Genomic DNA, 16,991 nt, shown 5'->3' with positions numbered 1-16,991 from the left:
ATGTATATTTTTATATCATGAAAACATGTTGAGTAGGTTTGTTGAAAATAGGTATAGCTTTTAAGTACAGTACACATGCATAATTTTTTCTCTTAACCCATACCCCTCCTGTCAGATTATAACTGGAAGTAAACTATGTAGAATAGGAATTGTCATTTTGTATAGCTCCCAACTCTGGTTAGGTGTCTATTCTTGGTTTAATAATACTACTCCCTGAATACTATTAAAATAAATTGATTAATGTCTATTATTTCTTAGCCTATTGTCATGAATTTGAGTGAGGCTTATTCCCTTCCCTATGGTGGGCTATTACCCTCAGGGCAGAAGCCCAGCGGGGAATGCTGGCTGGCCAGGATAGCTCAGCAGGGGGCCAGGATAGCTCAGCGGGGGGCCAGGATAGCTCAGCGGGGGGCTCAGGCAACCCAGGCAAGCTATAGTGATTTGCAGTCAGCTCTTTAGTGATTTCAGCTCTTTCAGCAAGCCAGGTGCCGCCCAGGTGCCGCTGCAGCAGAAGCAGAGAGAGAGGGAGAAGCGCTGTATGGGTTCCGCAGGGTTCTTTTATTCGGGTCTCCGCGAAGGGTCCAGTGACAGCTCTCCTCTCTCGAACCGGGCAGAGTTAGGGGTTTTTATACCCTACAGGGGTTTTGAAAACTGTCCAATAGTAAGGGTCAGGGGAAAGTAACCTATGGATTTGCAGGGAGATAGCAGGGTCCGAAAGGCGGAAGAGAGGGGCTTCTAAAGCCTTAGTCATGCTGACTTTGGCATTTCCTAGCTCAGGCTTCTGACCGCCAAGGCCTTGCAGGCCTTGTGCCTGCTACACTTCCCCCTCTGAAACACTCACAGAGACACTGATTTCTCTTCTTTCATTTTCTTTTTTTTTTTTTGTTTTGGTTTTTTTGGGTTTTTTTGTTTTTTGTTTTGTGTATGTGCCACTTCATTAGGCCTTTGAGTTTCCGCCTCTGGATTCCTTTGCTTCTCATACATCTTCCTTAAAAATGTGTTTTCCCAAAGTAGTTGCTATTTTAGCTGAAATAAGCCAGAAATATCTCAGTTGTAAAACTGTGGTTTATAATCTCAGTCTGTGGGAGGAAATTTGGTGAAAATCTAAGGATATTAATTCATGTTGGGCTTCCATTCCACTGTAAACCCTGTCTGCTTTTTTTTGGCAAAACTACTTGCTAACTTCATCCTGTATTTATATAGCAGGAGATTCACAGTAACCACAATTTATGATAATACTGAGAAAGTGGAGAGCTTAAATATTACATAATTTCAATTAAAAAGACGAATGAACTGTTATAAACTTGGATCTAAACAAGGATATCCGCTCTGCGGATACATTTTGCACTGCAAATGTGTCATCTGTCAGTGGTAGAGTTTAGTAGGAAATAAAATTTTAACAATTCTCTGTGAACAGCAAGCAGTACTGTGTACAAGCAAGGAGGGTAGGGAGAAAAATGGGTTCAGTGGATCTTTCAGCTACTCTTAACTCATTATAACCAAATATGCAAGGTGTGTTTTATTAAGTTTCCAGCATGACCTAAAATTCTGAAGTACTAATTAATGATTAAAATATAATGTCCATGAGTTACTTTGAATTAAAGCCAAGTCCAGATGGTCTTTCAAGATCCTAGTCTCAAAACTAACCTGGACTTTTCTAGTCTAGAACTTTTCTATTTTTTTCTATGGTTTTTATGCAAATGTAGGATAAAAAAAGAAAATAATTCCTTTAATAACATTTGTCAGAAAGAAAGGGAAGAGGGAAGATCAAGATATTCATTGTGCTCTTAAACCATTTATAACTTTGGTTGGTTGCTTGGTTGGTTTTTTGCTTGTTTGTACCACAAAGTTTTCTGGTTGTATCAGGTTATGCTCAACAGAGGAAATAGAAAATGGCCCACTGGCTGTGCTGAGCAAAGCTACTGGTGTACTGATAAATGCAGAGGTGTTAACCCAGGTGTTTACCCAGCTGCATGTAACTAGTGGCATGCAGGTGAATCATTGATTAATGGGACTCAGAAACTTAAGTTCACCCACTAGGCAAGTAATACATATGAAGACATCCAGCACTAAAGAAATAAAAAACCTTGCCTACCTCCAAAAAATGTCTTGGATTGCACATTCACTGGATAGGTCAAGACAAAACAGTACTTACTGCTGGGTTCCCAAATGTCCTGATTTTTCTGCCAGCACTGAAACACTGTCTGCAGCCTAACAATGTACTAACTCAGATATTTTGCTTTGTACCTTGACAATACAGTGTTTACTGTTTGGGAGGAGGAGGAAAACAAGAGAGGAGGGAAACAAGATGTATGCTTCTGCAAACACACTGGACTGGACATTTAATGGCTGAATACATGTCTGTGGCAGCTTCTGATACAACGACACAAGCATCGTCTCCACTGCAACTTAGCAGAAAAAATAGATGAAACAAAAATCTCCTTCCCCACACAGTGTTACCAACAAAGATAAGAGAAGGAATCCCAGTGTGACCTTCCTACCTTTGTGGGCTGTGACACGATGTTTTTATAGGGAAAGGAAAAGCCAAAGAGGTATTTCAAACATCAGTTTTTCAGTTGTGTGATATTTCAGCAGTAAATGTGATCTGCTGCAATGAATAAAAAATAGGACGTACTTCCTGTCTGTTTGGAGAACCATTACAATGTAGCTAATTTGGTTTATATTTTCTGTTTGTTTTGACTATTTTTCTTTCTCTCTCTATTTCTCCTATTCTAGGAAAGAACCAGCTGAGATATAAGTATGGATTGCTTTGACCCTTAGTGACAATGGTAAGAGTACTGGCCATTTGTCATGGCTGATGTCTCTCTTCAGAAACCTTGCAAAATCCATCTTAAAAATTCCTACAGAACCCTCCAGCTTGCCAAGCAGTCAAGGAAACAAGGTGAACAAGAAAAAGAGCAGGCCCAGATCATTGCCTAAACCTGAGATTTTCCAAGTTCAGCTGTTCTTGAATAATAGCATAAAAATTTCCAGATCAGGTCCTTACGCTCACTTTCCAGTGGCCATATTTCAGAAATAAATTGTGAGACTGCTCATAATTAGTATGCCTTTTTTTTTTTTCCTAGAAAACACGCATGAGGATTCTGAGGACTGAATGAGAATTAGAAGAGGTTAAGAATACTGGAAAGAATTAGGTACTCAATTCAGAATAACAAGAAAGATACTTGCAACAGACACAAGATTTCTTCTTTTAATCAAGCTACTCTTTGAGTAAATTTTCATTTTTATTAATTTGTATACTATAGCTCTCATATCAGAACCTTTATATTCCACAAAACCTTTTTAGACAGTAAGGGATGAAGTATGTAGTAGATGCAAACTGAAGTAGACAAATTCTGAACAAAGTCCTGTGTTCCCTTAACCTTACTATTGTTTGTTTCCAATAAGACCAATGACTCAGAAGACCAATCTCCAAAATATAATGCTACTTAAACTAATTGATGACATTTAATGTGAATACAAGGTTTTTTGTTCCTATGAAGATAATTGCATAATTGTATTAATACATGTAATTATACTTAAGTATCAGAATCTGGACTTTTTTTTTTCTATTCCTTTCTTGACTTCTGTTGTCTCTGCAGCTTTTCCACTTCCTGCCCTGATAAAAGAATAGTTCCCATTATAGAAATGCTCATAAAACATTGCTTTACTGTATGCAAATCAGCAATGAATCTTGGATGCTCACAGGAAAGAACAAGACACCTAAACTGCGCTTATGCTGTTACAGCACATAAGTGCACTTTCAAGAAAAGTCTGTAGTTATCCAAAGAGGGCTAGCTAAGTCCTCCTTTGTGTAGGAGACTGCTTGAAAATGGGTATTTTCCCTGCCCTTTACTTAGATTGTTGAGGGCTCTGCCAGCACTAAATGCATTCAGTGGTCTCTCTCCTTTGGTTTGAATTGTTCTGCAGGTTCTCAGGCAGCAGAAACAGATCAGCTGGTATTGCTGGTGACTGACTGTCTGATAACCCTGAAAGCCAAATTGGTGTCTGACATGGAACACACATTTTGTGTACATGTCTATATGAAGAACAAAGTAGTTTATCCCCATGATAAGCAAAAGAAAGAAAACCAGACTCGAAGTATAGGCTGGGATGCTTAGGAGAGGACGTCAGCCAGCACATTGAAGCTCCTTACTAAAACTAGCCATCGTGGCATTCGGTCCATGAAGCTGAGATGGATGAGGAGCTGCACAGCACACCAGAGCCTCTGGCTACATCTCACTCACCATCAGGAGAATCAGGATTGGACTGTGACTTGAACGAAGTCTGCAACTTGGTCGCAGGCTTGAAGGAGGCAGAGACTACTTGTCATGTGCTTGCACATAAGAAAGATGAAAGAGATATTTACAGGTATTGCCAGCCTGGAAAATTTCAATAATAAAATTGTACTCAAATCAGTGATTTATTTTTTTTCTGTTATAGTTGCTTATTTGATTGCCATTTCCCTACTTCAATGTGCAGAGAATTTAGGGCAGGTTTGCAAATTTACTTTGACACTACAAAGGCTAGATTTTTTTGTTGTTGTTGAATAAACCCTAATGTAAAGATTTTTATGCAGTCACTGAACTCCAGGAACTATAGATTTAAGAAAGATTTATAGCACACTGGCTATAAAAACTTAAAAAGTGGGATAAGCAAATGTTTTGCCTTTGTGTTTTCTCTCTTTTCATAGCAGGTAGTCAAACTGAAAGGCAAATCCTTAAAGCTCTGGAATTAGTAATATACAAGTAACACTATAATCCTGTCAACAGTTTTATCTTTTGCACAACTTCCTAGATCAGCCAGGAAGTACTGTTTTAAGTTTTCTCCACATTTTTATTATCAGCTGGGACATAGAAAGTGATGCAAAGGAGTAAGCAAGGGAACTTTACCTTTCATAAATTTGTTCCTTTCAATATCTGTGTAGCATAGTGTGAGCAATTTCATAGAAATTATGTGTTTTTAAAGAAAATATTTTACTTCTGTCTTTAATTAATGTGTCCGATTGTAAGTTGAGGTAGAACATTCATGTTACAAATAAAACCAGAGTTGTATTTACAGTATTTGGTCTAGATCTCAACTTTATCACACCTAGGAACCAAAACAAGAACACACAGAGGAAAAGAATATTCTTTTTTCATTTTTTTCTGGCATCTTTTCCAAGACTATGCAGTAAGTGTGCTGGGCTATGCAATAAAGTAGCTGATATCCATATTCTGTTGTTTTGTCCCAATTCTTTAGGTAACGACTGTCATAGACACTTATACTGTAAGAAAATCCTTAAACAGAGAGGTGATGTAAGCAACAGATAGTTGTGACCAAGCTCCTATTTTTTTCTGTTACAGACACTATCACAGACTTTTCTTTCTATTAAAAAAAAAGCAAGAACTAGGTTTTGGAGAAGGCAACCAGAAAATACCTACTGTGAACTTTTCTATGTATGGATATTTTCTTTAATTCAGTACTATCAGTAGTTGAATAAATTTGGACAAAATTTTAAAAATAAGGAACAGTTGCCTTCAAGGAACACACTGTGCTCTTAAACATATTGTAGCAGCATGCTCTTAAAGTGCAAGAAAACACAAGAAGCATGTTACAGATTGGTACAGGGAAGTTAGCACTATGCAAAACTTCCATGCTGTGCTGCAACCTATTGCACTTCAGTCAGTGTTAAACAAAAGTGTTTTTCTTGAGCTCAGTCCCCTCTTGTCAAAGGTTAGCTGAGAGGAATGGAGAGTTTGTGCTAGTTGTGTCAGCGCAACCCTTTCAGAATACTGTGTCAGGAGATGCAGCATTTCAGTTTGGTTAAGAGGCAGACTATGAATAGCTTACCAATAACACAAAGCAAGTGAGGAGCAGATTGGAGGTAGAGGGGAAGAATTTGTAATTGGCAGCACTGGTTGTACTGGCATAAGCAGCTCATAATTATTTGGGGGTAGGGGTATTTGATGTATTATCAACAATGGACATTTTTTTAGCATCCTTGGTCCAGTGATGAAGAAAACACAAGACAACTTTTTGATGTGCACAATGATGTGGTTTTGGCCTGTAAGGAAGACATACATTATTCTGATGATTTTGTAGTTCTAGAAGACAAAAAATGCTTGTTCAAGATGGGAATTTGGGAATGATGTGTAACTTAATCCCTCAGATTTTCATGCAAGTTGTAGCCTCTTTAGGAAATACTTCAATACTTTCATAAATCTTAAATTAATTGGTAAATTCTGGAAGACTGGAAAAGAGCTACTGCTGTGATTATGCTAAAAAAGGGCAGAAAAATTATACAATGAGTTAAGCTCGTCAAGAGTTCAGGCAACATTTGAAAAGCAGATATAGGAGTAATTTGATGAAGAATTAGGGGATCAGACTGTAGCTGAAACCAGCACATAATTCTATGGAACACAAGTCTTAAAGAAACCTCATTTCATTCTTACAACTAAGAATGTTTGGTTAATAAAGGTATCTACAGGCAGACTTCAATAAATATTTGAATGATAAATTCAGAACACAGTGCTGACTCTGAGTACTTCTAGAAGTACTAGTGAAGCTTGTACACCTAAGAAGATGTACATGCTGCCTGAGTTTCTTCTGTCTTTTGTGTATTCTTTGATGTCTATTAAAATGTGGGCTCATTTGAGGCTTTTTCTCTCAAATAAATATTGTAAACAAACTGTCTTTTTTTACTCGAGGGAGCCTTTCTCCCCCAAAGCTACAGAATTCATAAAGTTAGAACCTTTTACCCCAGAGAGCGTTACAAATGGTTGAGTGTTCCAAAATGACTACAGGTTGTGCACACAGAGGCAGATGAAAAACAGAGTGAGACAGAAGCCTTGTTCCCAAAACCATGTTAGAAAAATTATAAATAATGCTAAGTAAACACACTGACAAACTAAAAAACAGGACAAATGGAAATAGCAAATGGTTCCCATACCATACCTGAATGAGATGCAGGATAGCAAATGGAATAGTTATAGTGGTAGCCAGCTATAATCTTTCAATGCTAGTGATAATTTTTGTCCTCTTCAGCTACCATTTTCAGATTTACTTCTTTTCTTTACATGGTGGACTATGTCTGGTACTACTAATAGGTGCAACTGAAGATCCAACAGGCATATGCATCCATTCATGCATGTGATACTGCTATTCAAGTTGTGGCCGGAGCTTGACTGATGAGCCTCTAGTTACCAATCTGGTGGAGGTTGCAAATTTACATGAGGTTTGTCACATATTTGAAAGTACTGATGTCATGATTGCACACACACACTGACTACACTAATGGGAGGGATTTTTAGTTCTTTCACCTTCAGTTTTAAGTCTGATTAATGTATAACAGAGGAACACCTTTACACCATTGTAGTTCTTCCAGAGGCTTACACCATCAAATTCACCCAAAAAAGAAAAGGCACCAACCTAGTAATATGGTTTGGTACTGAAAAAGAATAAAATAATCAAGAAAAAAGTAAAAAGAAAAAAGAAAGAGAAAGCTTTAAAAAATAATAACGCAGCTTGAAGCTGCTTCAAGCCCCTGTGAAACAAACAAATCTTTTGATACATATACATACATGCATATCTTTATTGTTTGTCAATCTTTTTTTCAGGTCTATGCCATCATTCTACATTATGCTGTCAAACAAGAGCATCTTTGACATGCTTTATGCATGTGACAAAAGCTCAGTGTAGGTTTGTACACAGTGACAAGAGGATCACATCTGACTCTGAAGGCTCTTGTTTTCTGTTTTGAATTGTCACAGTCTTTTCTATAAATTGAAAGAAATATTTCTTTTTGGGTTCTAATTTATGTAAGTTCAAACTTATTCTGCTGTCCAGAAATAGCTGGGATTCAAAGCTTATGCTGTCTTTACCTGCTAAACTGTCCATACTGCATGGCACAGAGTACAGCAGAGAACAGGGTTTATTCTTGCTGTTTAGGAAACTTTATTCTGTTAATCAAATGAAGTTAGGAAAACCAAGTTTATGTCTATTTTTTCTTATTTCAGCTTTAAAGCAGATGAATCAGAGAGAAACAGGCAGCATTTGGTCCACTGTTTCCTGGAATTCTCCATAACCTGTGTTTTCATATGGTTTCTAGGTATATTTTATTAGCAGACAATACTGCTCTGTAGAACCCGAATGTAGCCAACCTGTGAAATGCTGCTGATGATCAGTAGTTAACGTATTCGTGTTGGCAGGGTCCTAGTGGATTTCTTCATGTGAGTCACTAGTGACAGTCATCCCTACACCAAACAGACGTGCAGAAATGCATTATGAAGGTGCCAGTCGCTGCAAAGATGCTTTGCATATAATGAACCCAGTTTTCCAGGCCAGAAGCTGAGAGAAAGGTATTTATTATTCAAATTAAAACATATTTTAGCTATATGTTAACTCTTGACTGTGCTGTGCAAAAAAGGAGAAGTATTTAATACTATGTTAGATAGAATTTCTCTTATTAAATTCTCTTCCTCTCTCCAAAACCTTTTTTCTTAGTGTTTTCTGAGTGAATAGATATTGCCAGTGTCTGCTTGGCTTGTGCTGTCACAGCAGATTAGTGATGTCAATGAACTAGACTTGTTGGTATTTTCCTTCTACTGAAATATATGCTGAATACAAGGATGCAGGAATTGTCTCCTGGGGAAGTGGGTGGGATGTGGAGGAGTTGAATTTTGCTTGGTGATTTTGTGTGTTGGCCAGCACCAGCTTCAACTCCAAACTGAGTAAAACTATACGTAGTTACTCCAAATTTAGAGCACTAAAGAAGGAATTAGAATACTGGAGAGTCAGCTGAGGTGCAGTGGAGAGTCTGCTTTTAAAGATGGGGAATTGATGGAAAGGGAAACTTTGCCAATGAGGGACAGTTCTTAAGGAAATTTTCAGTAACACAGAAACTATCTGGGTTTTTATTCTGGCCATTGTGCAGAAGCTTCTATGCAGCTTCTGCATGACTAGTAAAACATCTCACAATTTTTAACAGTTTATACCTAAAATGAAGCCTCAGGGGTAAACAACCTCAGCCCTTCCCTTATACTTCTTTTGCTCCCTTTCCCAAACTGAGCCAGGCTTTCAGGGTTTTGACACTTTGTCCTAACCACACTTTCACTTTGAATAACCCTTATCCTTGGGCTTTAGTCTTTTGGCTTTGGGTAACAGTTCTTTTCACCACTGTTAATCTGTAAGTGAAATGCTTTCCGTATTTCTTACTTTTTCAAATCTTTTTCCTAACTCTCCAAAGGAAGTAATGAGAAAGATTGGGATTTCCTATTCTGTCGTATGTATCTCTTTGCACTATGTTTCACTGAGGAATATTGCTGACTTCATGGCTCTTGTCATAAGACAAAACATTCTTTATACTCGAAAGCATTGCTCCATGTTTTCTCTGTGATAGACTTTATGTTAAGTAGCAAGTATCTAAAGAAATAAGCATGATACGATATCTTGACTAAGAAATTAGATTAAAACCTTTCCTAGTACTATGATTTATTTTCAAAGTCAATTTTTTTTCCAAAGGAAAAGTTCCCCCCTTGCCATAAGGATCATAAACCTACTAAATTCATTCCAAGCACATCAAGTGTGAACGGAGTGTTTCTGATGCTTAAACAGTGTGAAACCAAGCTGAGCTCTTCCAGGAAAAAAGATCTCTGGCTGCTGACAAATCTGCTTCCTTAATGTTTCCAATATTCTCAAATACATACTTTTGATGATGCCTACTCTTACAAGAATTATGTACTCTTGACAACAATAAGCAGCTAAGAGTTGATGAGATGTATTCCAGAGTCCTGAGGGAATTGGCTGATGCAGTTGCCAAGCCACTCTCCATGATATTTGAAAAGTCATGGCAGTCAGGTGAAGTCCCAGGTGATGGGAAAAAGGGGATATGTTGTACCCATCTTTAAAAATGTAGAAAGAACAACCCTGGGAACTACTGGCTGGGAACTACTCACCTCTGTGCCTGGAAACATGATGGAAGAGATCCAGAAGCCATGCTAAGGCACATGGAAAACAATGAGGTGATATTGGACAGACAGCACAACTTCACCATGGGCAAATCCTGCCTGACCAAACTAGTGGCTGTCTATAATGGAGCAACTACATCAGTTGACAAGAGAACACTGTGATGGTTTTACAGTGAGCAAAAGGCCAAGGTGGCATGAATCCCTCCCTCCTTCCCTCCCTCATAGCAGTAGAAAGAAAAAGAAAAGAACAAAAACAAAGCTATGAAAGATTTTAAAAAATATTAGAGCCACAAATCTATTAAAAAAATTTCAGTAAACAGCAATCAAAAGAAAAATGTAAGAAAGAGCGAATGGCAACAAGCAAGTTATCACACTATCCCCCTGGAACAAAAGACAAAACAGCTGCCATCCTGGACAACCCATGTGGTCCCCCCCAGAACAAAAATGGGATGGCAGGGGCTTATGGGATGATTCCGATGGCAGATAGGGGGTGCACGTGCTGCTGTAGCAGTTGCTTGCCTATGGTAGTGGTTTTCCTGCTCCGTCTCTGTGGCAGCAATGGTGACAGTAGTGATGAGTGTGTCTCTACCTGTGGAATTCAGTGCCACCCTGCTGGACTGGTTTCTTGCTCAGCTGGTTAGTATTGGCACTGTTGCTCCATATCCTTGTCACACTGGGATGTGGGGAAATGGTCCATCTGGCAACTATAAAACTGTGCCCCCAGCACTATTGGTCTTGGCTGCCTCTCTGAGCTTCAGCACCACATCCCCAGCAGCAGCCCCACTGCCTCTTCTCAGCCCCTTGTCCTGCACAAACAACTTAGAGGGATGGAAAGTGGGGAAAAAACAATGTCTAGACATGGGATGCCATGTCCACAGATCCTTTTGCTAAAGTGTGCCAGACAAAATGGCCCCCCTTCCATTTCTGGGCATGGCATTCCCCCTGCTGTGATGTAAGATGGAATTGTATAAACATCACTGAACACTCCACACCCATTTCTCTGTACCAAGGACAAAAGGTTACAGGTGTCATTTATCTGGACTTCTGTAAAGCCTTTGACACAGTCCCCCAAAATATTCTTCTCTCTGAATTGGTGTCATGGTTTGACCCTGGCACAATGCCAGGGCCCCCATGATGGGTATATTTCTAAAATGGTTGCTGTGAGATGTGACGCGGGAATAGAACAAAGCAGGCTCCCATTCGGGGATGGAGGGAAAAACACAACACTTTATTTATTACAAATCTAAAAAGGAACACATACCAAGCTAAAAATAAAAACCTTCCAGATACCTTCCTCCTCCCCCTCCCTTTTCTCCACAAATTCACCACCCCTCGAATTATCAACCCTCAAATCCATCAGGGAGAGAGGAGTCCCCCCTTGCCTCATGGGCCTCCCCCGGAAGCACAATTAAAACCTCTTGTGCTTCCGTATCATCCATGGCCCCACCCAGAGAACATCGGCCCTTGTGACTTCTCCCCACCATGTCCAGTGCTCTCACCACTGGACACGGGCCAGGACTGCTTTTAGGGTTCCCCGTTCAAAGATGCTCCACTTCCAGAAACAGCAGTCTCTCAACTTTGGGACACCAGTCCCCCCCAAATTTCACCCCCTGGGGCCGAGGGACTTCATGAAGAGTTTCAACTTTGGGACACCAGTCCCCCCCATATTTCACCCCTTGGGGCCGAGGGGCCTCATGAACAGAGATCTTCCTCTCCGTGGAGACAGAGGGCATCTCACACCCTCCTCAGCTGTTTCTGTTCACGCCGCTGCTTCACTCTTGACTCCCTGGTGTTGCCTCCCCTTAAATACAGTCTCTGGGTCACAGGGAAAAAACACGGGTCTGTCCATGGCTATACAAGAGAGAGTCCAGCTCAAGGCCACTCCATTATCTCTTCTACTCTTCTCTCCTCTTCCAGCTTTTCTCACACTTGCCCATTTCATCTCTCATCTCTCTCTCTCACCTCATCCTGATTCAGGAGGATTCAGTATTTGTAAGGTTTCTATTAGTCTAAAAAGGGGTTAAAATTTTCACTTCTGCCTGCCCAAGGACTCCCACAGCTTCCGGGCACCTCTCTCTGCCGCATCCCCCGCTTCTGGCCGGCTGAGCTGCCAGCACAATTTCTGTCCCTCTCTCCGGAGGGGCTGCCCAGACATCCTAAGTCTCTTCCACCCCTGCATGTTCTCCTCCACCTCTGCACCTTCTGGGGCTCCCGGCCTCCTCCCTGTCATGGCCTCCCCCTCCCCCACCCAGACGCAGCTGGGCAGGGGAGAGGCCAGACTCTACTCACCAACGCCGGATTCCCAAAGAGGAAGTTCTCTGAGAATCCCCTGCTTTTAACCCCCGTGTGTTCTCAGAGGCATATCCAGATCCTCAGTGGCCGCATCACATGCCAATTTTGAATTTGGCCACTGATTGGCCCGACTTAAACCTTTCCAGAAACACATTTCCGGGCCAACCCACGACAATTGGAGAGAGATGGATTTGATGAGCAGACTGTAAGATGGATAAGAAGTTTTTTGAATAGGCACATCCAGAGGTTAGTGATGAGACTCTTGATAAATATCAGTGAGAAGTGTTGTCCCTCTGGAGCTTTGTGCTGGCTTTGCACAGCCTAGTTTTTGGTAGCAGGGAGGGCCACAGAGGTGGCTTCTGTGAGAAGCTGCTAGAAGCTTCCACCATGTCCAGAAGAGCCAATCCCTGATGGGTCTGAAGATGGACATGCCTCTGGTCAAGCCTGGGCAAATTAGAGAGGTTGGTAACACCTCTGTGATAACATATTTAATGAGAAATCAAAACAAAGGTGGTGATGCAGTTTTTTTTCTATCCAGAGAAGAGGAGGAGGTGAGACCATGTCGGGGAAACAACATGGAGACACCAAGGTCAGTGAAGAAGGAGGGAGAGGAGGTGCTCCAGGTGCCAGAGCCAAGATGCCTCTGCAGGCTGTGGTGACTGATGACCATGGTGAAGGAGCTGTGCCCCTGCAGCCCATGGGGATCCACGGGGGATGCAGAAATCTGCAGCCCATGGGGGAGGTGCTCATGCTGGAGTGGGTGGTTGCCTGGAGAAGGCTGTGATCCAGTGGGAAACCCAATGGAGAGAAGAGGTCCCTGCTTCCAGGCTGGAGCAGCCTGCCCTTGGAGGAAAGTGACCCATGCCACAACAGTTTTGGGAGGACTGTCTGCCTGTGGGAGGGACTCACATTGCAGTGGTTTTGGAAGCACTGCTGCTTGTGAGAGTGGACCCATGCTGGAGAAGTTCTCAGAGAACCATCTCCCGTGGGAAGGAACCCTACAGTCTCACAGTCTCTCTCCTCTCCCTGAGCAGTGGAAGAAAATCTCAGGTGGTGGACTGAGCAAAACCCCCACCCTGCTGTCTCCCTGAACTGTCAGGGAGAAGGAGGAGGGGATGGGGGGAAGAAGAGGTGTTTTCAAGGGCTTATTTTACATCTCAATACCCTCCTCTGATTTTGTTAGTAATAAACTCATTTTGTTAGTAATAAACTCATTTTGTTTAATAAACTCATTTTAAGTTGAGCCTTTGACACAGTTTTGCCCTTGGAGTCCTTATCTCAACTAGTCCTTATTTCAACTCATTAACCTTTTGTTAATTTTTTTCTTTCCTCTGCCCAGCTGTGGCAGGGGAGGGTGAGTGAGCAACTTTAGTGGGTGCCTGGCTTTTGACCAGTGTCAAACCATGAACAGCCTATATTTGGATCAGTGTTATTTAATATCTTCCTTAATGATATAACCAAAGGAATCTAGTGTACCTTCAGCAATTTTGAAGATGACACCAAGCTGAGTAGTGCAGCTGTCACTCTTGAAGGATGCAATGCCATTCACAGAGACCTGGAAAAGTTTGAGAAGTGGGCTCATGGGAATTGCATGAGGTTTAACAAGACCAAGTGCAAGGTTTTGCATCTGGGTTGGGGCAACCCTTGCTATCAGCATAGGCTAGGGGATAAGCATATCAAGAGCAGCCCTGCTGAGATGGACTGGGGGCTGCTGGTGGATAAAATATTGAATATGAGCTGGCAATATACACTTGCAGCCCAGAAAGACTCATGTGTCCTGGGCTGCATCCAAATCAGCATGGGTGCAGTGTGAAAGAGGTGATTCACCCACTCTGCTCTGGTGAGATGCCAGCTGCAGTGCTGCATCCAGGCCTGAGGCCCCCAGAACAGGAAGGACATCAAGCTGTTGGAGCAAGTCCAGAGGAGGACCACCAGGATGATTAGAGGGAGGAAACACCTCTCCTGAGGAAAGGCTGAGACAATTGAGATTGTTCAGTCTGGAGAAGAGAAGGCTTTGCATCAACCTAATTAGGGCCTTCCAATACCTGAAGGGAGCCTGCAAGAAAGATGGAGAGAAACTGTTTGCAAAAGCATGTAGTGACAGGACAAGGGAGAATATATTCAAAATGAGAGTAGGTTTAGATTAGATGTCAGGAGGAAATTCTTCCCTGAGTTTGGTGGGGCACTGCAATAAGTTGCCAAGAGAAATTGTCCATGTCCCATCCCTGGAATTGTTCAAGGCCAAATTGGATTGGGCTCTGACCAACCTGGTTTAATGAAAGGTGTCCCTGCTTGTCTTAGGTTACAATGTAAAATGTAACCAAAAGTATGTACTCTATTAACATCTTCATAAGCTGTTAAAAACAGGTGGAGCAGTGTTCTTTATCATCTCCATGACTCATCCCTGATAATTCCCTCTAGGGCTATCTTCTGCTAATGCACCATCAAGTCTCACTGCATGACTGATAAATTACATCATCCCATTGTCAAATGCTCAGCCCAGGAAGAGGAAGCAAGCATTGCTACCTGGATATAATCTGAGATTTGGAAAACAATGGGCAGCCCTACCTACTGAACTCCCAGAGGACAAGAGCTTCATAACCACCCCTGGACCTTCGGAAGAAGACCAGACCCTTCTACACGATCAGAACCACAGAACCATATCTATCACTCCAACACGACTGCAGCCACCATTTAATCAGAGTGCTACCACCACCCTGACCAACAGGGTGTCAGGCTGTACCCTGACTCTGTCAGTTTAAGCCAGTCTTTTCTGCCTTTATTTTGATTTTCCTATTAAATTGTAGTTCTGACTTGGAATCTCTCACTGGTTTACTTTCAAACTAGTATGCTGCCCAAGGCAGGGGGGTTGGAATTAGGTGGTCTTTAAGGTCTCTTCCACCTCAAGCCATTCTATGATTCTATGACTCCTAAACATGTCTGTGGTTGAGTTAAATAGAGTTACTGTAGCTTCCACTCTGGTACGTCTGACTGTAGTAGAAAATGGACCAAATTCTTAATGTTGATTTTTGTTGTCTCCAACTGAAATGCAAACTATATGGTTGATAGCAGCATGCCATTTGTTACAGATACCATTTCAGTCTCAGTTCATCTCTCCACTATGTCAGTGAAGACAAGATCTGTAGCCTTGATGTTGCAAGTCATCACATTGTACTCAGCAGGAAACACAAAGTTTTAATGCACCAGGGCAAATCAAAATCAAACAGACATATACAGCCCCTTCTTCCCAGAGAAACAACCTCCAGTACAAACCTCCATAACTGCGCCTCTGCTATGAAGAATAAAGGCCAAGGAAAAAGAGTTTTACAGTGCCTTTGATTATGCAGAATGTGATGATTGCTGCTAATCAATGTTTGGGAAAATGATATCTGTTCTATTAGCCAACAAGAGGCAAGTTTTTTATGTCCTTAGAAATAAAGCAAGCATGTAGCCTTATGTCCAGAACAAAATAAAATTGCAAACAAATAGGGACATTTGCAAAATACCCTCTAATAATATTGACAAGAGGTATTCTAACAAATTTCTGTCCTTGGATCATAATGGAGAACAAACAGCAATATACATGGAGGTATTAGAGAGAAAAGATATCAAAGGAGTTGTTTGAGAAAAATTAAAGAAATGCTTTTAGTAAAGAGATATTGGAACAAGTAGGAAAGCTGTGGAAATCTAGAAGTAAGTATGATAAGGAAGAAACTGATTGGAAACTTCACTTCCATGATCAGAAAACTTTCTCACCTTTGGTTACTCAGCCTGGTTCCAACATGTGGATGCCTGAGCTTGAATTGCTTTGTAGTAATTCTTTCCCAAGAGTTATAGTAGTAACCCTGTAACCTGAGCAAACTTTGTCCTTGTTTGTCTACAGGCACCCCCAGCCACACTGTTCACAGACTCCTTGTATTTACAGCTGTATGTACACATGAAGAAAACAGCATAAGCATAGCCTATAGAAAAGGCTTTAGGTACAGCCCACCTGAGAAACTATCCATACTCTGAACACAGAAGAATTTTAATCTCATAAGGATAAAGAGAAAATCAGTGGTGTAATTGCAACTACTGCTCTTTTTAATTTATGCAAACTGCAGTGCCTCTCAAAGTAATGAAATTTCCCAAAGGAACTTCATATGTCTCACCACGTCAAGGCATAGGAAATGAAATATTCTTTAGCTCACACGAGGCTGAAAGAAAAGGAAGCACTGTGAATTTGCATTGGAAGGAAAACATCAGTTGCCGTCAGAAAACTCAACTTTGACCTTGTTACCTTTTGATTTTCTCATCACCCTTTTCAGATATAAGCTGTAGGATATTTTATTGCTCTTTTCCAACCTGGTGCTCTGCATCATCAGATGACTTGCTGTAACTCCATCTCATTAGGGACACCATCACTTGTAGCTATGTTAGTAGTCAATTAATTGAACAGAAGACCCTTTGCTGAGTCTTCTGTTGTTGCTTCAGTCTGATATGGAACAAGACATGAGTCTCTGCTCCAATAAGATTGGTCTGGCAAAATGGGAACCTTTTTAAGATTTAGAATTTGAAGTTTTCATTAGTGAAAATGAAGAGAGAACAAAGGTTGCAGTTTTGACATCCAAATTTGGACTATGCTAATTCTGCTCTTTCCTGATGTCATAGACTTAATTTAAAGGTTCATTTTGAAGATAAACTATTACAATTATAGAGATCATAACATTCTGAATGAGATTCCCTTTTATTGATTCACTTTAGAATTATGTG

General features: G+C 41.0%; 3 long non-coding RNA genes across 6 annotated transcripts; 2 read left to right on the top strand and 1 right to left on the bottom strand.

Annotated features, from left to right (window-relative positions):
* Positions 1-371: 371 nt before the first annotated feature.
* Positions 372-5,165, top strand: LOC135288130 (uncharacterized). 4 transcript variants are annotated; one of them, XR_010351418.1, is made up of 4 exons: positions 372-426; positions 2,261-2,552; positions 2,737-2,789; positions 3,087-5,165. It is a non-coding gene; the product is annotated as an uncharacterized LOC135288130 (long non-coding RNA). The 4 variants fall into 4 exon arrangements; XR_010351421.1 differs by lacking the exon at positions 372-426 and adding an exon at positions 458-536; XR_010351419.1 differs by lacking the exon at positions 372-426 and adding an exon at positions 571-661.
* A 2,758-nt stretch (positions 5,166-7,923) lies between these two features.
* On the bottom strand, positions 7,924-11,050 carry LOC135301533 (uncharacterized). The gene is made up of 3 exons (XR_010363286.1): positions 10,537-11,050; positions 9,936-9,977; positions 7,924-8,234 (listed from the first exon to the last, which is right to left on the bottom strand). It is a non-coding gene; the product is annotated as an uncharacterized LOC135301533 (long non-coding RNA).
* On the top strand, positions 10,896-16,764 carry LOC135301531 (uncharacterized). The gene is made up of 3 exons (XR_010363279.1): positions 10,896-12,700; positions 12,778-12,828; positions 14,661-16,764. It is a non-coding gene; the product is annotated as an uncharacterized LOC135301531 (long non-coding RNA).
* Positions 16,765-16,991: the final 227 nt, after the last annotated feature.

The sequence above is a fragment of the Passer domesticus genome, chromosome 1, assembly GCF_036417665.1.
Source record: "Passer domesticus isolate bPasDom1 chromosome 1, bPasDom1.hap1, whole genome shotgun sequence".
NCBI lineage: Eukaryota > Metazoa > Chordata > Aves > Passeriformes > Passeridae > Passer > Passer domesticus.
The sequence above is the reverse complement of the archived record's forward strand: the minus strand, read 5'-3'. Positions and strand labels throughout refer to the sequence as shown.